Consider the following 22915-nt stretch of genomic DNA (forward strand, 5'->3'; position numbering starts at 1 on the left):
CGGATTGGGTAAGGAACAGCTCCCTCCCACAAGTTTGTTAACTCAGTTCAAAGGTCAGTTAAGACCACTGGTCTAAGGGAGCATAGCAGGTCCCAAGCAGACCAAGGCAGACCAAGGGCAGGGGTGGGGGTGGGAAGCGTAGGGGCAGTGCTCCAGGATTACTTGGGTGGACCCTCTCCTCACCCCTGTGTGCCTACCTGGCCACAGCTGTGGCTGCAGGTCTCCGTGGTCCAGCAGCTGTGGATATTTTTAATTTCAAACATTTCAAATGTGCTCAGGGCAGCTCCATCTTCAGGGGAGTCAGTTGTACATAAACTGTAACTTGTGGCTGGATTTTACAGCTACTAATTGGGCAGGCTACCCTCCCCCCTCCACCATGCATGAACGTAAAATAGGGCGTGATGACGTAAGGTCGGCAATACAATGTTATCACACCAATTTCCGAAATTACAGAAGCTGGGCGAGGTCGGAAATTGGAAGCCTGTCCGCCATTTTGAAATTACTAATTAACAAGCTCGATAACGACTCAAGGGCCCCCCCACTCCCCCACCTTGGCGTACTAATTCGCCATCTTCCTGCCGGATAGTCCTAATTCCTTCCAGGACATCATTGCAGGAGTTCCTCAGGGTAGTGTCCTAGGAGCAACCATCTTCAGCTGCTTCAACAATGACCTTCCTTCCATCATAAGGTCAGAAGTGGGGATGTTCACTGATGATTGCACAATGTTCAGCGTCATTTGCGACTTCTCAGATACTGAAGCAGTCCATGTCCAAATGCTGCAAGACCTGAACAATATCCAGGCTTGGGCTGACAAGCAGCAAGTAACATTCGCACCACATAAGTGCCAGGCAATGACTTCTCCAACAAGAGAGAATCTAAGCATCGCCCTTTGACATTCAAAGGCATTACCATTGCTGAATCCCCCATTTCAACATCCTGGGTGTTATCTTTGACCAGAAACTGAACTGGACTTGCCACATAAATATTGTGGCTACAAGAGCAGGTCAGAGGCTAGAATCCTGCGGCAAGTAACTCAACTCCTGACTCCCCAAAGCCTGTCCACCATCTATGAGGCACAAGTCAGAGTGTGATGGAATACTCCCACTAGCCTGGATGAGTTCAGCTTCCACAATACTCAAGAAGCTTGACACCATTCAGGACAAAGTAGCGTGCTTGATTGGCACCCCTTCCACAAACAGTGGCAGCAGTGTGTACCATCTACAAGATGCACTACAGAAACTCACCAAGGCTCCTTAGGCAGCACCTTCCAAACCCACGGCCATTACCATCTAGAAGGACAAGGACAGCAGGCAGATGGGAACACCATCACCTGGAGGTTCCCCTCCAAGTCACTCACCATCCTGACTTGGAAATATATCGCCGTTCCTTCACTGTCGCTGGGTCAAAATCCTGGAATTCCCTTTCTAACAGCACTGTGGGTGTACCTACACCACATGGACTGCAGCGGTTCAAGAAAGCAGCTCACCACCACCTTCTCAAGGGCAATTAGGGATGTGCAATAAATGCTGGGCTAGCCAGCGATGCCCACATCCTGTAAATGAATATGATATAATTGGCTATCCGATGCTTGATTTGATGAGCTGAGATGGTGGGTGTGGGAGTGAACAGATCACTCAGTTTCTGTTGCGCCTCACTCACCCCATGGAAAAATGTGAAATCCAGCCCTCAGAGTTGTTGGGGACAATGAATTTAAGATGTCAATTGTTGACATTGCAAGTTTAGCTGTTAGGTTTACAGTTGATTGCACATCTCAGAAAGTGAAGATGCATAACTAATTTCCTGTGACATTTTATGCTTGAGTCAGGGTTATCTGATCAAGGATACAGTTTTCTCCTGAGCAGGCAATAATTGTATTTCAAGCAGAAAACAGTGACGGAACTGTGTAGACAAAATATTTTCCCACTGACTGTTCAAGATATGAATTTTAGAATGAAATGCCTGTCCTGGAGTAGTCAATTTCTTCATTCACTGGGATAAAATCTTGTATAGAGATGGTAAAAAAATTCTGATGTTATAACTGTACACTTTATAGAAATGAAAAATCTATTTGAGATGCCTCTGAAATGTAAAATATTTGCAAAGTTGCATTGTTTTCAGCTAGCTGTAGACTCCAGAGCAGTTTCCTTCTGGCTTCAATTTTGCTGGCAATAACACTAAATAAGAAGAGGTGAAGCTGGTCAATGGCAATGGCACGAAACAGACTGGTAGTTCATTGGCAGCCTGTTTTACACTGCACCTGATTTCCTTTTCTTCTGATGCCAAAGGAAATTTTATTCAGCATGTTTCATGACCAAGGGATCTCTCAAAATACTTCAAAGCCAATTAAATAGTTCTTAAGTGGTAGCTGTGGCTCAGTTGGTAGGACTCTCGTCTCTCGTGCGGGATGTCCTGTGGGCATCTGAACCCCATCATCAAACTAAAATGGGGGTCAGAAGCTGGCACTCACCTGTGATTGTCCCCAAGTTGGCCAATTAGTGGGCAGAGGGCAGGCTCACCATCCAATCAAGGAAGATGAGCAGGCTGTTAAAGCTGGAGGGCCAATAGGAGGCCTGCAAGCTTAAAAGCAGAAGCAGGTTGCAATGGCAGGTAAGTGAGGGAGAGAGAGCTTCAAAATGGAGGTGCCCTCTCTCTAATCTTTTCAAATTTAAAATTAAAAAATGATTTGTGCAGCCAAGCTAGCACTGTGGAGGGGGGTGGGTGGGGAGTGGTGGTGGGGGTGAGTTCGATGGGGTGGGGAGAGTATGGTGGATGGGGTGGGGGAAGGTGGTGATTCCTCCACAGGTCCATCTGCAGCTGGTGCAGCACTCAGGCAGGCAGGGAGGGCCTCTAAGACTGCCTATAATGCTGACCCGAACCCAACACCTCCAGGCAGCTAAACTGTTCTGCGCTACAACCTGGAGGCTGACTGGAATTTTCCTGTCAGTCTCCTTCAATAGGCCTTAATTAGCATAATTTAGAAGTAGAGTAAGGAAGTTATCTCGAGCGTCCTGGCCAGTTTTTAATCCCTTGATCAGTGTCACAAGAACAGATTACATAAGAACATAAGAACTAGGAGCAGGAGTAGGCAATTCAGCCCCGCCATTCAATACGATCATGGCTGATCTTATTTCGGCCTCAACTCCAATGTCCCGCCCTCTCCCCATAGCCTTTCAACCCATTACTAATTAAAAATCTGTCTATCTCCTCTTTAAACTTATTCAGCGTCCCAGCATCCACTGCACTCTGAGGTAGTGAATTCCACAGATTCACGACCCTTTGAGAAAAGTAATTCCTCCTCATCTCTGATTTAAATCTACCACCCCTTAGCCTAAAACTATGGCCTTTCATTCTAGAATGCCCCACAAGGGGAAACATCCGCTCCACGTCTACTTTGTCTAAACCCTCAAGCATCTTATATACCTCAATTAGATCCCCTCTCATCCTTCTAAACTCTAGCGAGTAAAGGCCTAAACTGCTCAATCTCTCCTTACAAGACAAGCCCCGCATCTCTGGAATCAATCTAGTGAACCTCCTCTGAACTGCCTCCAATGCAACTACATCCTTCCTCAAGTAAGGGGACCAAAACTGTACACAGTACTCCAGATGCAGTCTCACCAATGCCTTGTACAGTTGAAACAACACTTCCCTATTTTTATACTCTATTCCTTCAGCAATAAATCCCAAAATTTCATTTGCCTTCCTCATTACCTGCTGTACCTGCATACTAGCTTTCAGCGATTCACACACGAGGACACCTAGATCCCTCTGCACTGAAGCATTCTGAAGTTTCTCTCCATTTAAATAATAAGTTGCCTTTTTATTCTTCTGACCAAAATGGATAACCTCACACTTATCCATGTTAAACTCCATCTGCCAAATTTTGGCCCATTCACCTAACCTGTGCATATCCATTTGTAAATTTCTTATTTCTTCATTGCATCTTATGTTCCCACCTATTTTGGTGCTTTCTGAAAATTTAACTATAGTACCTTCTATCCCTGAATCCAAGTCATTAATATAGCTTATAAATAGTTGGGGCCCAAGGACTGAACCCTGTGGCACCCCACTAGTTACAGCTTGCCATCCAGAAAAAGATCCATTTATCCCGACTCTCTGCTTTCTGTTGGTTAGCCAATCTGCTATCCAAGCTAATATATTACCCCTAACTCCATGTGATCTTATCTTGTGTATTAATCTTTTTGTGCGGCACCTTATCAAAGGCCTTCTGGAAGTCCAGATATACTACATCTACAGGATCCACATTATCCGCTTTGCTTGTCACATCTTCAAAGAACTCTAGCAAATTAGTCAAACATGATTTACGCTTCATAAAACCATGCTGACTCTGATGGATTGTATTTTAACTTTCCAAATGCCCCATTACTACTTCCTTGATACTTGGTCATTATCGTGTTGTTTGGGGAGGTGCTGTGCATAAATTGGGGGCTGCATTTCCTACATTGCAAAAAGTACTTAATTGGCTGTGTAACACTTTGGGATGACCTGTAGTCATGAAAGGCACTATGTAAATGCAAGTTTTTTTTAAGTGTAGTCACTGTTTTAACGCAGGGAACATGGCAGCCAAGTCTTCTTACAGCAAGATCGACAAGGAGCAATACGTTAATGATCTAATAATCTGGGTTGGTTCTGTTGGTTGAGGGATAAATATTGGCTTGGACACTGGGGATAACTTCCCTTTCCTTATTTGAAATAGTGGCATGGGATCTTTTATACTCACCTGAGAAGGCAGACAGGGCCTTAGTTTAATGACTCATCCAAAAGACAGCACCTCTGACAGCGCATAAGGGCACAAGAAGTAGGAGCAGGATTATACCATACGGTCTGTCAAACCTGCTCCACCATTTGTCAAGAATATATAATAATTCTCATAATGTTACTGTAACTTATTGTAAATTAGAGTAATAGTGGGATATGTCTATGGCATGAATTTTTCAGGCGGCGGGCGGGCTTGGCGGGAACGGAGCCGATCGCTACCCGTGAACATGTCCGCGCCGCCATTTTATGCGGGCAGGCCAATTAAGGCCTGCCCAGCGTAATACGTGAGCCATAGCATTCAGCGCTACCTATGCGGGGGATGGGGGGGGTGGAGGGAGAGTCGGGGCCAGCACCCTTTCACGCACGTGCACGAAAGAGCTCGTCAATCAGCAAGGAGCTGCCTCAGGGAGACTGAATTGATGTTGAAAAAATTAAATAAATGGTGTAAAAATTTATTTAAACATGTCCCCTCATGTGACTGTGTCACAAGAAATGGGGCACGTGTTTGTATTTATGAAATATTTTTTACTTATTTATTAAAAGCTTTAGGAAACTCGTGGATGAGGTTTTCTAAAAAAACGTGAAGGCCGCTTGGCCTTTCACCTACCCGCCAACCTTAAGGTTGGACGGGCAGCGTTTACAATTGCTTTAATTGGTTCTTTAATGGCTTTAATAGGCCGTTTATATATCGGTGGGTGCCCAGCCGACTCTGGCGCGTGCCCGCCGAATGAGACATTGCCACTCAGCACGATGACGTCAGGATGCATGCCTGACATCATCATATGTCATTTTACGCATCGGCGTGCCGGGCCCACCCCCGCATGGTGACTGAAAAATCCTGCTCTATGTATTTATATGTGTCTGTGTCTGTGTATGTGTATGTGTCTGTGTGTGTGTATGTGTCTGCGTGTGTGTGTGTGTCTGTGTGTGTGTGTGTGTGTATGTGTCTGTGTGTGTGTGTATGTGTCTGTGTCTGTGTGTGTGTATGTGTCTGTGTGTGTGTATGTGTCTGCGTGTGTGTATGTGTTTGTGTCTGTGTGTGTGTGTAAGACAATTGAATTAGAGGCAGCTGGTCTTAGTGCTTTGGTCTAAGAGAGGTTAGGTTTGAAATGTTAATTAGATAAACATGGGGAAGTTTAGAAACATCGGGCAGCATTTTCCGGTCGGCAAGCGGGAGCGGGGCCCGCTCGCCGACGTGTAAAATGACGGAGGGTGATGTCGGGCATGCGTCCCAACGTCATCCCGCGTCATTTAGATTTTCAGTTCTGCAGGCGCACAGCCAAGTCAGCTGTGCGCCCGCTGAACTGTCAACAGCCTATTATGGGCATTAAAAAACTAATTACTGAACTTAATGGGCCTGCGCATCCAACCTTACGGTTGGCGGGCAAGCAAAGAGCCAGGCGGCCTTTCAAAAAAGCATGAAACCTCATCCACGGGCGGGATAAGGTTTCATGAGGGATTTAAAACGTTCGGAAAATTTTTAAATAAAAGTAATGGACATGTCCCAGCTCATGTGACAGTGTCACATGAGGGGACATGTCAGGAAAATTTTTTCATACTTTTAAGAAATTTTTAAAAGTTCAACCGACCTCCCTGAGGCGGCACTTTGTCTTAGGAACATCTGTGCGTGCACTCTTCCGTGCGCACTCCCGGCTTAGGGAATCCACCCCCACCCCTGCCCCCCACCACCCGCACAGGTAGCGCACAGAGCTTCAGGGCGGAAGTCACGCTGGATGGGCCTTAATTGGTCCGCCCACGTAAAATGGCGCTGCACTCCCGACTGTGGGCACTGATCAGGAACCCGCCCGCTGGCGCCTGCTCCTGCAACACCCACCCGACAGGAGAAAATTCTGCCCGTAGGTGCCAAGGGAATATTTGCATTTTGAAATAAACCAGACTAGATTGTTTTCAAAGGAGGGGTGAAATGTGTCACCTAGCCAGGTTAAGTTTAGAAACAGTGTTTTTATTTTTTCCCAAAGATTACTGGTAAAACTTAGTGCTATGAGAGGGTTTTATTATCAGGGAGATAAAGTCCAAAGACACAGTGAAACAATGGGTATTTGCATTCAAAAAGGAAGATATATATAAAAAAGGAGCAAGGACTGTGTTTAAAGGAAGGCATTTTTAAGATCTCCCAAGTATGAAAAGCCTTCAGCATCTATGCCTCAAGCTGCTGTCTTCAAAGGACTAAAGTTTAGAAAACTCACTTGGAAGTTGACTTGTTCACATTTCTTTCGCTGGTCTTTTAAAATCTATGTGCCTTACTGTTGCCTCAATGAAAATATAACTGGGAGTTGGATTGAGGCGGGGATTTAGAAGTTATCATAGTGGCAATTTGTACATCTATCTATTAATTTAAAATCATTTCTCTTATTAATAAATGTTTAATCTAATTTTATAAAAACCTAGAAGACTTGGTGGTCGTATTACTACTGAATTCAAGGCATGCATCTCGAAATTTATACAAATTGAAAATTAGTTATGACCGTTGTTTCAAACTTCCCTCTGGGATTTAAACAGCTTGGCATTTACCATCTGCTGTGTCATAACACATTCAATATGATCATGGCTGATCTTAGGCTGCAGCTCCACTTTCCTGCCCACTCCCAGTATCCGTTGATTACCTGTGAGACCAAAAGTTTGTCTATCCTAGCCTTGAATATATTCAACGATATAGTAACCACAGCCCTCTGGGGTCGAGAATTCCCAAGATTCACAACCGTTTGAGTCAAGTAATTTCTCCTCACCTCAGTCCTAAATCATTGGCCCTTTATCCTGAGACTGTGCCCCTGTGTTTTAGATTCCTTGACCAGAGGAAGCAATCTCTCAGCATCTACACTATGAAGCCCCTTCAGAATCTTGTACGTTTCAATTAGTTTGCATCTCATTCTTCTAAACTCCAGAGAATATAGGCCCAGTTTACTCAGCCTCTCATCATAGGACAAGCCCCCTCATGCCATGGACCAATTTAGTGAACCTTCGCTGTACTGCCTCCAACATAGCACTTCTTCAATATCAATGTTCCATTTAAGCTGCATGATACATGGCTGCACAGCAATCGGGAATGTACTGTACAGGGAACAAATAGGTCGTGCACAAACTACACTTCCCTTAAAATGTGCACATGCTTGACTAGATGTCAATTTTTAAGGGACTGTGCAGTGCAACAAGCCAGCAAACAGAAGCTAGAGGGAATATTGTTCAATACTGCACTGGAGTATCAGCCTAAATTTTGTGCTGAAGTCTCTTGAGTGGTACTTGAACCCACAACCTTGTGACTCAGATGCGAGTGCTACCCATTGAGCCACAGCTGACACAAAAAGAAATTGAGCGTGGTGTAAAATTTCAGGCCATGTTGCACTACAACCATTGCCCAACTTCACCCCCTAAAAGCACTATGGCAATTTGTCTCAATTAATTATGCTGTTTGGGTGCTGGAGGTAAATTTGTGCTATTGCAACAGCAATAACAACAGCGCCTTTGACATGTGTGCTTCACAGGAGCGCTATAAAACAAAATTTGACATCGAACCACAACGGGAGGAATTAGGACAAGTAACCAAAAGCTTGGCCAAGTGGTAGGTTTTAAGGAGCATCTTCAAGGAGGCTAAAGAGATGGAGAACTTGGGGGAAGGAATTCCAGAATTTTAGGGCCCAAATGGGAAACAAAATCAGCATCTGGTGCTAGCTTTTTCCAATAAAATTGTAAAACACACCAAGGATTGATTCCAAACTATGCAAAGACTGGTTAAGACCTCTGATGATGCATTAACTGGTATTTTAATATTTTATTTAACTGAATTTTTAACATTTCCTGAAAGCAAAGTGCATGGTATCTGGTAATCCATATAAACAGACACAACAGGTGTAGAAATTGGCACAATATGACACATTTTCAGGGACATGTGAAATAAACATAAAGCATATCAATTTAGCAATGGAATGGCCTGGGTCCAATATGCTATATTTATGGGGCTCTTCTTTTTACATCCCTAACATTGACCATTTAATTTTTTTTAAGTAGGGACTAAACAAGGCGACCAATTAGCTCAGTTGTCTTGATGACTACTGTGTATTTCAGAATAGTGCCAACAGTGCAGGTTCAATTCCTGTTCTGGTTGAGATATACTGGAACCTGCATCCTCACACTGCCCCTGAGCGTGGAAAGCAGTGGCAAACTACTGACAAAAAGCTGGCTTAGGATGAAGCATCAGCTGACAATTTGAGTCAAGGACCTGCCTTCAGGCAGAGTGCATGTGGCAGCAGCTGAACACCTGCTGAAGGATTCCTGTGTAATATTTGTTATTAATAAGCCAGGCACACATGGGCCTGTCCCACAAAGCATTCTTCAGTGACATCTAAAGGTGAGTTTTAACACATGTTTTTAAAGAAACTTTTCTGTGGAACCAGGAGGAGTAGCAATGTTTCCCCTAACACTAACTCTACCCCATGGACTTACCTAAGGGCCTCTGCTATTGAGACAGGCAGCTGGAAATTGATTTTTCTCTTGGGGCAAATTGTCTATGAAGATGTAGCAGGTGCTGGCACCTTGCCCTGACTATACAGTTAAGGGCCCCTGAACAAATTCCTCATGATGCTCTGGCCTCTTAGTTCAGTTACACACTGTCTTTTCAGTGCCACATCTTTAAAATACAGTTTATACAATGTACATTACTTTTTTGCAGCTCATAAATCTCCTGAGTGCTTTTTCTCCCCAATGTTAGAATATTTCTTTTCTGCGTCAGTTGGTGTGGAGCAAGCAAATGAAACATATATTTAGATCCATTCATGTGGATCTGAATATGTATGGCACTGAATGCATTATCTGAAGTGACTGTCAATACAATAGTATGAAGTGGTGGATCGAGAAGATTTAAAGTAGGGTTCTTTGCTGTGGTTATCTTGACCTTGTCAGATTTTTTCCGAGCTAAATCAGCCTACTTAAATGATGCATTTCCATGCATAATTGCTTGGTAAGGTTCAGCAACAATAGCTGACTTTGATACAAACCTACTATACCATTGCAGTAAATCCCAGGAGTGCCCATAGACTAGCGATATCTGTGGGCTGCTGTGCATCACCTGCTGCAGTGATATGAGTTCGGATCAGCTGTAATCCCTCTGGTGAAAGAGATAACCAGAGAAACGTTGCTCATTCAGTCTAAACTGAATTTGCTGATAAGTTCAAGATCAGAACTGTTAATACAAAGCAACAGAGCACTAATATTTTCATGGGAAGCTAGTTTCCAACCATTGAAAACCCCCACTTTCCAGGTAACGTGGTAACCTGGAAATTATCATTAGCAGAAGAATGTTTAACATGTTCAGATGCCCTTCTGTGTGCTATTTTAATGCACGTGCTAATCCCTGTTATTTTAAATGCAATAATGCCTCTGCTAAGATGATGGGATATGAATGCATTGTGTGTGCATCCGTTAATGTTGGTAACAATTTTTGGGTTTCTCATATAACACTATTGTCATCACTTTCTGATATTGAGAAAAGATTGCAGGATATGTGTAGGAGCAAAGCAATCTTCCATGGCTGATTTAAAACAATTTTACTTGGCAATAGAGTACAAATTAATGGAAATTGCTTTAGAATGGAAGTTTCTTCAAAATATTGGGCAGAATTTTGAGTTCGGCAGCTGGGCGTGAACGGCGGGCCTGGGAGCGGCCAGGAAAGATGCCACTGCCTGCGATCGGCCCCCGACCAAGATTTCACACTGATGGGCTAATTAAGGCCCACCGAGCATGAACGGTGGCCTCCCAATGGTCGGAAAGGGGCAAGCAGGGGCCTGTCAGCTGCCGGGTCCAATGGCAACCTGGCGGCTGGTTTAAACCAGCACAGTCAGGTCCTGGAAGGCTGCCAGTGACGAAGACGTCTTTGGTGTTGTCAACAGGAGATTATAAATTATGGATTCAAATGCGGCTGCAGACGCCAGGCGGGAGGGAAGGTTGGGTGCGCGCTCGGCCCTCCTGTTTTCTGATGAGTGCCTCATGGCCCTCCTGGAGGAGATGGCTGCCAGGAGGAACTCCCTTGCCCAGAGAGATGGAAAGAGGAGGCCACCGTACCTAACAAAAAGAGCTTGGAAGGAGGTGGCAGTGCTGGTCAGCAGCCATGATGTTGTGCAGCATGGACCTGGGTCCAGTGCTGCAAGTGGTTTAACGACCTGCTGTGCTTAGGAAGGATGAGCACTTCAGTGTGTTGAAGTCTTAAGGGCTGGCCGTCACCACGTGGAGCTCAGGGGTGCTCGAGTCCGAGTGTCAACTGTCAATGACACCAGAGCTGGCCGAGGGGGTGAGCCTTGGCTGCTTGGACTGAATGCCTTGCGGCTCGAGGGCCACAACTCTGATGTACCCTGCAAGGTGCACCTCAGGTGGGGTCAGTCAGGCTGCAATGGTGCTGCAGGTAGAGAGTGGACTAATCAATGCTCCCCTGTCCTTTCTGGAGAAGGCAGTCCATAACAACACTGAAAGGTCATGGAACGATGGAAGCCCCGCAAACCACCTAATCTAACCAGATACAAGCAGGACGCCTTGGAGCTGGAGAGATGCTACACACCTCGGTCAACTGGCCACAGAGAGGCTGGGGCCTCAGACAAAGGTAAGAGTGCAGTGCACAGAGGTGAGAGTTTCGGATGGTGCAAACATTCTTGTGTAGTTTCACCATTGATGGGAGCCTCAAAACTGGAGTCCCTATTGATCATTGAAAGATGATGGTGCCATGATGCAGATCTCCATGGTCTCACCAGGGTGCCTGGCATGTACAGTGACAGTGTCATGACTTAAACTAATGACATGTCCTTGTTCTCCCTTACGTTTCCCATCATGCACCCAATCACAGGACTCCGAAGACCCACCCCTGATGCCAGATGACCTCCAGGCTCCAGATGCAACTGCGTCACACCCGCTTTCTGAACGAGGCACCAGCACAGATACCAGCACCTCGGTGGGCATTAGATGTTCAGCTAGAATATCAGTGCACAACGGTGAGGGCACTCCACACTTGCTTGAAGTGCAGGTGGAGGCAGAGAGTGTCCAGGGCGCCGGCAGTCGAGGACTGTTGGAGACCAGCATGATGCTCAGTCGAAGGCAGATGTTGAGTTTTTGGAGTCGTCCATTAGGCGGCAGGTGCTGGATGCCCAGTGGGGTGTGTGGGAGGATCTGGTGGAGATCCATGAGGGTATGCATGCCACAGTCTCCGTCATGGTCTGAGTTGACCCTCATGGCCGAGTGCACTGCCTCCTCCATTCAGAGAGTGGTGACTCTTGTGGAGAGGCAGCTCCAGGAACAGAATCAGGGGTTCCTGGAGTTGCGCTTGAGCCTGCAAGCCCTCACACAGGCACTGACTTCAGGTGGTCAGTGTCCGTGTGGGAGATGGATGAGGCACCCAGTATCCCAGCTAAGTGCCTGTCCATCACTGGTGAGCAAGGAGGTCTAGAGTGACCTCACCTTGGCACACAAGCTGCCTGTCATCTCTGCAGGTGCCTCTCAGGGCACTCTGGATGACGGCAGCAGCTCCTTTGCCCCTCTGCTAGTGACCGTGACACCTGATGAGGCTGTGGCAACTGGGGAGATGCCAGCTGTGGAACTGGCCGCTCCCTCCCAGGCAGGCCCAACACAGGCTCCACTGGCCAGAGGGTGACCGCCAAGGTCATCAAGGCCAACAGGACAGCAGAGTCAACAGGCTGTCTCCAATTTTCTTTTAATTCATTCATGGGATGTGGGCTTCGTTGGCTGGGCCAGCGTTTATTGCCCATCCCTAGCTGCCCCTGAGGAGGTAGTGGTGAGCTACCTTCCTAAACCGCTGCAGTCCATGACAATGTTGTAGCTGTACTTTAACAGTTTAGCTAGGGGCGCGACAAGTTCTGGAGCACAAGTCTTCAGTACTATTGCCGGAATGTTGTCATAACCTTTGCAGTATCCAGTGCCTTCAGCTGTTTCTTGATATCACGTTGAGTGAATCGAATTGACTGAAGACTGGCATCTGTGACACTGGGGACATCCGGAGGAGGCCGATATGGATCATCCACTTGGCACCTCTGGCTGAAGATTGTAGCAAACGCTTCAGCCTTATCTTTTGCACTGATTTGCTGGGCTCCCCCATCATTAAGGATGGGGATATTTGTGGAGCCCCCTCCTTCAGTGAGTTGTTTAATTGTCCACCACCATTCACGACTGGATGTGGCAGGACTGCAAAGTTTAGATCTGATCCGTTGGTTGTGGGATCGCTTAGCCCTGCCTATCACTTGCTGCTTACGCTGTTTGGCCCGCAGGTAGTCCTTTGTTATAGCTTCACTAGGTTGACATGTCATTTTTAGGTATGCCTGGTGCTGCTCTAGGCATGCCCTCCTACACTCTTCATTGAACCACGGTTGATTCCCTGGCTTGAAGGTAATGGTAGGTGGGGGATGTGCCGGGTCACAAAGTTACAGATTGTGTTTGAGTACATTTCTGCTGCTGATGATGACCCACAGCACCTCATGGATGCCAGTCTTGAGTTGCTAGATCTGTTTGAAATTTATCCCATTTAGCATGATGTTAGTGTCACACAACACAATTGAGGGTATTCAAAATGTGAAGGCAGGACTTCATCCCCACAGCGACTGTGTGGTGGTCACTCCAACTGATACTGTCATGGACGAATGCATCCACGGCAGGCAGGTTGGAGAGGATGAGGTCAAGTATGTTTTTCCCTCTTGTTTTCCCTCACCACCTGCAGCAGACCCGGTTTAGCAGTTATGTCATTTAGAACTTGGCCAGTTCGGTCAGTAGTGCTGTTACCAAGCCACAATTGGTGATGGACATTGAAGTCCCCCACCCAGAGTACATTCTGTGCCCTTGCCACCCTCAGTGCTTGCTCCAAGTGGTGTTCAACGTGGAGGAGCACTGATTCATCAGCTGAGGGAGGGCGGTACGTGGTAATCAGCAGGAGGTTTCCTTGCCCACTTTTGACCTGATGCCTTGAGGCATTATGGGGTCTGGAGTCAATGTTGAGGACTCCCAGGCAACTCCCTCCCAACTGTAGAAAACTGTGCCGCCACCTCTGCTGGGTCTGTCCTGCCGGTGGGACAGGACATACCCAGGGATGGTGATGGTGGTGGCTGGGACATTATCTCTAAGGTATGATTCCCTGAGGATGATTGTCAGGCTGTTGCTTGATTGGTCTGTGAGACAGGTCTCCCAATTTTGGCACTAGCCCCCAGATGTTAGTAAGGAGGACTTTGCAGGATAGGCCGGGCTTAGTTTGCCGTTGTCGTTTCCAGTGCCGAGGTCAATGCCTCCATCTGTCAGATGATTGGGCCTGAGATCACCTCTGACTCTTTGGGTAAAAACCCCATGCCATTGGCTCTGAAGGTCGCAGTGGCCCTCAACTTCTATGCACCCGGCCCTTTCCAGTCATCAGTGGAGGACCTGTGTGGATTCTCCCAATCAGCTGTCCACAGTTGTGTCAAGCTGGTGACAAAAGATTTGTTCAGGCAGGTATTGGCTTTCATTCATTTCCGTATGGACGAGGCCAGCCAGGCTGAGTGAGCCAGAGGCTTTGCAGTGATTGCTGGGTTCCCCCACATCCAGGGCGCAATCGACTGCTAACATGTGGCCATTGAGGCGCTACCGGGTGAGCCGGATGCCTTCATCAGCAGGAAGGGATTCCATTCCATGAACGTGCGGATAGTGTCTGACCATAAGATGCATACTTTGCAAGTGTGTGCAAAGTACCCTGGCAGGTCCCATGACACGTACATTCTGAGACACCCCCAAGTGCCGAGGCTCTTCAGTGCTCCAGCCCGACTGGATGGATGGCTGCTGGGTGACAAGGGCTCTCCCTTGAAAACGTGGCTCATGACGCCTCTCCACTACCCAAGAAGAGCGGCAAAGGAGCTGTAAAACAGGAGCCGTGCCTCCACAAGAATGGTGATAGAGAGAACCATAGGTCTTCTGAAGATTTGCTTCCGATGCCTGGACCATTCAGGGGGAGCACTACAATACCCCCCAGAGGGGGTGTTACTGACAGTGGTCACATGCTGCGCTCTCCACAATCTGGCACTGGCAAGGGGAGACTCACTGGAGGAAGAGGATCTTCACGCAGCTCCACAGGCCACAGATGATGAACCCACAAGTGAGTCAGAAGAGAAGCACAATGAGGAGAATGCTGCAGGCATGGAGGCAGGCCTCTGTAACCTCCAGGGAGTCAGGGACACCAAGGACACCTTGATCCAACGCTCCTTCGGCTGGGCTGCCAAATAAGTGCTACCGCCTCATGCCAAGGCTGCAGCCACCATCCCGGATGTCTGCAATGACACTTTTCTTTGACCCCAAAGTCCACTCAGCGCCTGTGCAATAAAGATTCGAGTCATCCATGCCCAGCATTACATACTGGCTTACCCTGCACCACATTAAATAAAAAAGGTGAAGCACACTCAGGCCATTACAACAAAAGAAAATTTATCTCATGTTGACAGTCAAAACAAATTAACAGAACCTTCCCTGGCCTTCAACCCCAGACCAGTAAATATAAATAAAACATTGCACAACAGAAGATCACCCTGTGACCAGTCCCTCTTCTGCTCATGGTGCCTTAAACTTAGTTTTACGAGTGCTACCTCTTGGTGCTCCCCCCTCGCTGGCACCAGCATTGGCACCAGTACAGCTACAACACTGGCATCTACCCTGCTATGTTGAAAATTGCCCAGGTATGTCCTGTACACAAAAAGCAGGACAAATCCAATCTGGCCAGTTACCGCCCCATCAGTCTACTTTCGTTCATCAGTAAAGCAATGGAAGGGGTCGTCAACAATGCTATCAAGTGGCACTTGCTTTGCAATAACCTGCTCACTGCTGCCCAGTTTAGGTTCCACCAGGGCCACTCAGCTCCTGACCTCATTGCAGCCTTGGTTCAGACATGGAGAAAAGAGCTGAACTCCTGAGGTGAGGTGAGAGTGACTCCCCTTGACATCATGGCCGCATTTGACCGAGTGTGGCATCAAGGATCCCTAGCAAAACTGGAGTCAATGGGAATCAGGGGGAAAACTCTCCACTGGATGGAGTCATACTTAGCACAAAGGAAGATGGTTGTGGTTGTTGGAGGTCAGTCATCTCAGCTCCAGGACATCACTGCAGGAGTTCCCCAGGGTCGAGTCCTCAGCCCAACTATCTTCAGCTTCTTAGCAATGACCTTCCTTCCATCATAAGGTCAGAAGTGGGGATGTTCGCTGATGATTGCACAATGTTCAGTACCATTTGTGACTCCTCAGATACTGAAGCAGTTTTTGTTCAAATGCAGCAAGATCTGGACAATATCCAGGATTGGGCGGACAAGTGGCAAGAAACATTCGCATCACACAAGTGCCAGGCAATGACCATCTCCATCAGGAGATAATCCAACCATTGCCCCTTGATGTTCAATGGCATTACCATCACTAAATCCCCCGCTATCAACATCCTGGGGGTTACCATTGACCAGAAACTGAACTGGACTAGTCATATAAATACTGTGGCTACAAGAGCAAGCTAGAGGCTAGGAATCATGCAACAAGTAACTCATCTCCTTACTCCCCAAAGCCTGTCAACTATGTGCAAGGCACAAGGCAGGAGTGTGATGGAATACTCCCCACTTGCCTAGATGAGTGCAGCTCCCACAACACTCAAGAAGCTTGTCACCATCCAGGACAAAGCAGCCCGCTTGATTAGCATTATCCACAAACATTCACTCCCTCCACCACCGACGCACAGTAGCCGCAGTATGTACCATCTACAAGATGCACTGCAGGAATTCACCAAGGGTCCTTTGACAGCACCTCCAAACCCACGACCACTACCATCTAGAAGGACAAGGGCAGCAGATAGATGGGAACATCACCGCCTAGAATTTCCCTCCAAGTCACTCACCATCCTGACTTGGAAATATATCACCGTTCCTTAACTGTCGCTGGATCAAAATCCTGGAACTCCCTTCCTGACAGCACTGCGGGTGTACCTACACCACATGGACAGCACCGATTCAAGAAGGCAGCTCACCACCACCTTGTCAAGGGCAACTAGGGATGGGCTATAAATGCTGGCCCAGCCAGCGAAGCCCTCATCCCGGGAATGGATGAGAAGGAACTGTATTCCTTGAGAGGCGGAGCCTCCTTCGGCACTGCAACTCAGACATATTTAGCTAGCTGCATCACCATCTGTAAACCCTGGCAGCAGGATGGTGGCATTTTCTGTGGCCCCTAACACCTTGGGCTGCCAGATGGCCCTGCACTCCCTGTGCCCATGCCTCTCCTCCCACAGGTCCCTCCCATGGAAGCTGCATTTGAACACCTGGCCTCCTCCCCCTTCTGCCCCTCTCTTCATCCTCAAAGGAGGTGCCACCAGCGGAGACAACAATCCCCATTACCAGGGTAAGGGAAGGCTGTCTGATATCTGAAAGGGACCACACAGTCTGAGCTCTCCGGAGTCCTTGGAAGCACCAAGGAGTCCTGAAATGAAGCCTGGAAATGCTAACAATGAAGTCCCGAACAGAGATCAAGCTGGCTTATACCTATAAGTCACCAGCAGCAAACTATTGACCAAACTCCTCGCTACTCACACTGGCAATGCTGCTGACCTTTTATATCCCGCCCTTGAATGAGGTTTTTGAAATTGTCGGCTGGCCGCCTGCTCATTTTGCCTGTGTGATGAACTTGAAATCGCACAGGCAACAAAAAATCGGAGTCAGTTGCCTTTTTAATGGTCTTAACTGGCCTGTTAATTAATGGTGTGCGCAGCTCTGGCACCTGCGCACGCCTGCCGACCGAAATATCATGTGAGTGCACGATGACGTTGGACGCTCACCCCACGTCATCACGCACTATTTTATGCTCGAGCGGGTTGGGCGCGCACCCGCCCGCTCAGTGAAAAATTCTGCCCATTAGGTTTCTTACTGTTTTTAATTTGCTCTGGTTTTCAAATCTTGTAGGAATAATGAAAGGCAGAGTTACTATTATTGTTCAATTAGCAAGAGGTAAAACAATGGATTTTGACTTAAAATGGTTCTGAATTTTCAATGTTGAATCCCTTAACAGAGGTATTCACCTATTAAGCATAAATTGAAGGGGGATTAACTATTCAGTTGGTATTTAGTTATGGCCCAATGCCAGTTGCTTTGTGGAAGCCCCATTTAGAATGACATGCCACTTCAGCTTGATCACCACAGAACAGAGCTTTTTCAGTGCAGTGAGAATTGCTGTGCAAGTTGTCACTCACATGTACAGCCTAACCACGCTATATAGCTGTTCCCTTCCCTTAACTGAGGCAGCTCTAAAGAAAACAGTATTTTTCTCAGTTGTAGATGCCTTTCCAAAAGGCTAAATCCACCTTGAAAAGGCACGTAGCAATTGGATGAGTGTAGTATCTTCACAGGTATTTCTAGTAATGACCATTTATTTCTGAAATTTCTCTCTCTTTTCAGTAAAAATAGACATGGTGAGATTGTCATTTATTACTTACACAATTTGTATCAACAGCTGATTCCATACAGTAAACATTTCTGTGATGTTACCGGTATTTTCAATGATGATTATGCACTATTATTACTTGACAAAGGCCAGGCCTTGCCTTGCTAGCCTCTCACAGAGGGGGGTTAGCAGACAAGAATGGAGGGATTGTGGTGAAGTGTGTAGTTAAATTTGGAGAAAAATGAAGTGTGACCGCAACCTATTTGTCGGAGTCACTGCAATCATTAGCACAGATGAGTGGGCAATTAAGACACCATTTGGTTGCAGGCAAATGAGAGCCTGTTGGCATGAACTTCATTTTCTTCATACTTAACACCTCCAGTATAGGTTTCCAGGGGTTCTGAAAATTCGCTGGTGAGAAGAAGGTGAGCTTCAAGTGCACTTCCCAGAGGTCTAGCAACTTCAAATTGCCTGAACTCAATAAAAGCTCAGTTTTTGAAAGCTGCTTTGCCATTTTCCCCAGGCAAATGGTTAACAGAGTTCTTGTCACATTGATGTTCAGGGGCTACCAAGTAGGCATAGCAGGATAAGAGGGGACTGAGATATTTTTGACAATACATCAGAAGAGGAAGAAAATCACCATCCATGACAGCAGCGAGTTACTCTGGTGGGATCAGCAGTTACACAGGAGAGTGGAGAGCAACAGAGGTACTGACGTCACAGGAGGCATGTCCACAAAACAGGACATGCACGAAGATGCTTGTCTTCCTTGACTTTTGGAAGAATGACACTTCCTCAGACTGTCATGTCAGAGACGTTCCTGTAGCCTCCTAGAAGAAGATGTACTACCAGATGTGTCTGGCAGGCATGCAATACCAGTGGCTGTGGAAGTAAGTAATGCCTCTGGCTTCTTCCAGGACACTATGGGAGATATATTGAGGGTCTCTCGGTCTGCTGCATTAAGATACGGAAAGTGACTGATGGATTGCCTGCCAGGGCTGGGAGTAAATTTCCCCTGTGGTGACAAAGCCAGAATGAGCAGGGACTTGCAATCGCTATCTGGCTGGATTCCCACAAGTAGGGGTGCCATTGACTGCACATGTGACAATCTGAGCACTACCACGGCAACCACAAGGGTTATTCCATCAATGTACAGCCACAAGAAGAGGTTCTTGCAGGTGTTTGACAGATTCCCTGAGAGCTGTCATGATGCTTTCACACTGTGGCAGTCCATCATTCCAGACTGTTTTTGTTCAGACTAATCCACTGTATAGTAGCAACGTGAAACAACTTGCTTAACCTATTGTTCAATTTTTTTCCAAAATGACTTTCTGCCTGCCACAAAATTGAGCAATGTCGTATATGAATTTCAGTCTCAATGATTGGCTGATTGAATAAAACACCCTGGCCAGAATTTTTCTGTCGGCGAGCTGGGGGGTGGGGCCCGCTCGCCGATGCGGAATTACGTCGGGAGGAACCCCCGATGTCATCCCGCCCCATTTAAATATTCAGGAAGGCAGGCGGACAGTGAAATCAGCTGTCTGCCCGCCGACTTGTTAATGGCCAATTGAGGCCATTGACTGGGTAGTTAACCCAATTAAAGGCCCTGCCCGTCCAACCTTAAGGCTGGCGGGCAGGCCAGGAGCCCCTGCGGGCTTCTGAAAAAACATGAAACCTCATGTCTGTTTTTAAAAAGTTTAATAAAGTTTCTGTGCTTTTTATTAACATGTCCCATCTCGTGTGACATTGTCACAAGAGGGGGACATGTTAATAATTTTTTTATTTTTGTATTTTTGATGTTTATAAAGCTTTCACCGATCTCCCTGAGACAGCATTTAGTCTCAGGGAGTTGTGTGCTCTTTCGCGTGCATGTGAGAAAGAGCGCACTTTGACAGTTGGGGAATTCCTCTCCCCCAGCACAGGAAGCGCGTAGCGCTTCCCGTCGGGCAGCCCCCTGGGTGGGCCTTAATTGGTCCGCCCACTCAAAATGGCAGCGGGGCCCGCTTCGGCAGCAGTGATTGGCTGCCCGCCCGCCGCCAAGCCAGTCGGGCCCGCCTGCACATCAAGGGCAAAATTCTGCCCCATGTTTCTTTGGTTGTATGTAATGGGCAGAGTACAGATCTCAACCAGCCTGTGCTTGCAAAAACCAAAGCAAAACACCTACTGTTGCGTGTGATTCCGTGATTGGGCAGCAGTTGCTGAACAATTCTGAGTGTGCTAATAACTACACTAACTACCAATTTAAGATAAATAGTTGGGCTTGGCTCATTAATGCTTGCTAGAAACAACTTTCATTCATTCACAGGGACTATTCTCTGGAAACAAAAGAAATATGTTCACACTTTGAATATTTGAATTACCTGGGAGCTTGGGGAGCCTATAGTTCCTCATTGCTTTCTCCATCGCAATGCCTCGGCCAATTGGTGTCAACTTGCCAACCAATCAGCACCTTTATCTCCTGTATTATAAATTGTTGTGACCTTTTGATATTTGTCATTCTTTCATTTCTCTTGATGAGTTCAAGATAAGGCCATAAGACCATAAGACGTAGGAGCAGAAGTAAGCTATTTGGCCCATCGAGTCTGCTCCACCATTCAATGAGATCATGGCTGATCTGATAATCATCAACTTCACTTTCCTGTCTTTTCCCCATTACCGTTGATTCCCTTACAGATTACAATACTGCCTATCTCCGCCTTGAATATACTCAATGACCCAACCTCTACACCCTCTGTGGTAAAGAATTCCACAGATTCACTACCCTCTGAGAGAAGAAATTCCTCCTCATCTCTCTCTTAAATGGGTGGCCCTTTACACTGAGATTATGCCCTCTGGTCCTAGACTCTCCCACAAGAGGAAACAACTTCTCAGCATCTACCCTATCAAGCCCCCTAAGAATCTTATATGTTTCAATAAGGTTGCCTCTCATTCTTCTAACCTCCAGTGAGCACAGGCCCAATCTACTCAACCTCTCCTCATAAGAAAATCCTTCCATACCTCGTGAACCTTCTCTGGACTGCCTCCAATGCCAGTATATTTTTCCTTAGATAAGGGGACCAAAACTGTTCACAGTATTCTCAGTGTGGTCTAACCTAATGCCTTGTATAGTTTTAGCAAGACTTCCCTATTTTTACACTCCATTCCCTTTGACATAAAGGCCAACATTCCATTTGCCCTCCCTATTATCTGCTGAACTTGTATGTTAGCTTTTTGGGATTCATGCAAGAAGAACCCCAAATCCCTTTGTGCTACAGCTTTTTGCACTCTTTCTCCATTTAAGTAATATTCAGCCCCTCTATTCTTCCTGCCAAAGTGCAAACCTTACACCTTCCCACATTGTATTCCATCTGCCACTTTTTTGCCCACTAACTTAATCTGTCTATATTCCTCTGTAGACTCTTTGTGCCATCCTTACCACTTGCCTTCCTACCTATTCTTGTGTCATCCGCAAATTTAGCATCAGTACATTCACTTCCCTCATCTAAGTTATTAATATATATTGTAAATAATTCTGGCCCCAGCACTGATCCCTGTGGCACTCCACTAGTTACAGGTTGCCATCCTGAAAATGCTCCCCTTATCCCAACTCTCTGTCTTCTATTAGTTAACCAATCCTCTATCCATGCTAATATACTACCCCCACCACTATGGGCTCATCTTATTAAGTAGCCTTATGTACGCTACCTTATCGAACGCCTTTTGGAAATCCAAATATATTACATCTACTGGTTCCCTTTTATCTATCCTGCTTGTTACCTCCTCAAAGGATTCTAATAAATTTGTCAGGCATGATTTCCCCTTCATGAAACCATGCTGACTTTGTTTGATTATGTTTTGCATTTCTAAATGCTCAGCTAACATATCCTTTATAATAGACGTTAACATTTTCCTAATGACGGATGTTAAGCTAACTAGCCTTTAGTTACCTGTTTTTTGCCTCCCTCCCTTTTTGAATAAGGGTGTTGCTTTGGCAGTTTTCCAATCCTTTGGACTTTTCCAGAATCTAAGGATTCTTGGAAGATTACTACCAGTGCATCCACTATCTCTGTAGCTACTTCCTTTGATATCCTAGGGTGCAACCCATCATGTCTGGGGGACTTATCGGCTTTTAGCCCCATTAGCTTCCCGAGCACTTTTTCTCTAGCGATAGTTATTGTATTTATTCCCTCCCTCCCCTTTTGCCCCTTGATTATTTAATACTTTTGGAATGCTATTAGTGTCTTCTACCATGAAGACTGATGCAAAGTATTTATTCAACTTCTCTGCCATTTCCCGGTTCCCTGTTATTATTTCCCTAGCCTCATTCTCCAAGGGGCCTATGTTCACTTTGGCCTCTCTCTCCCTTTTTTATATATTTAAAGAAGCTCTTACTGTCTGGTTTTATATTACTTGCTAGTTTACCCTCAAAGTTTATTTTCTCCCTCTTTATTATTTTTTGTCATCTTTAGTTGGTTTTTAAAACTTTCTCAATCCTCTGTCTTACCACTAATCTTTGCAGCTTTGGCAACATGTCTCTCTCTTTTCAGCAATATGGGTATGAAGAGTTGTATGAGGAAGTGTGCTTGGTGAGAGAGAATGAAGTGGACGTTGTGGAAGTGGTTTACAATACAGAATATAGTTGAATTAGCAGATGTACTCATTTTTTCTGACCTGGTTAGGCAATTATTATGTGACCTGCATTGTATCACCTACTCCTGAAGCATACCAACTCGATC

General features: G+C 46.3%; 1 protein-coding gene across 1 annotated transcript in view; it reads left to right on the forward strand.

Annotated features, from left to right (window-relative positions):
• Nucleotides 1-22915, forward strand: part of thsd7ba (thrombospondin, type I, domain containing 7Ba) — a 976108-nt gene that overhangs the window by 112716 nt on the left and 840477 nt on the right. The gene's annotated exons all lie outside the window — the stretch shown is intronic.

This window comes from Cetorhinus maximus, chromosome 11 (genome assembly GCF_964194155.1).
Source record: "Cetorhinus maximus chromosome 11, sCetMax3.hap1.1, whole genome shotgun sequence".
Taxonomy (NCBI): Eukaryota; Metazoa; Chordata; class Chondrichthyes; order Lamniformes; family Cetorhinidae; genus Cetorhinus; species Cetorhinus maximus.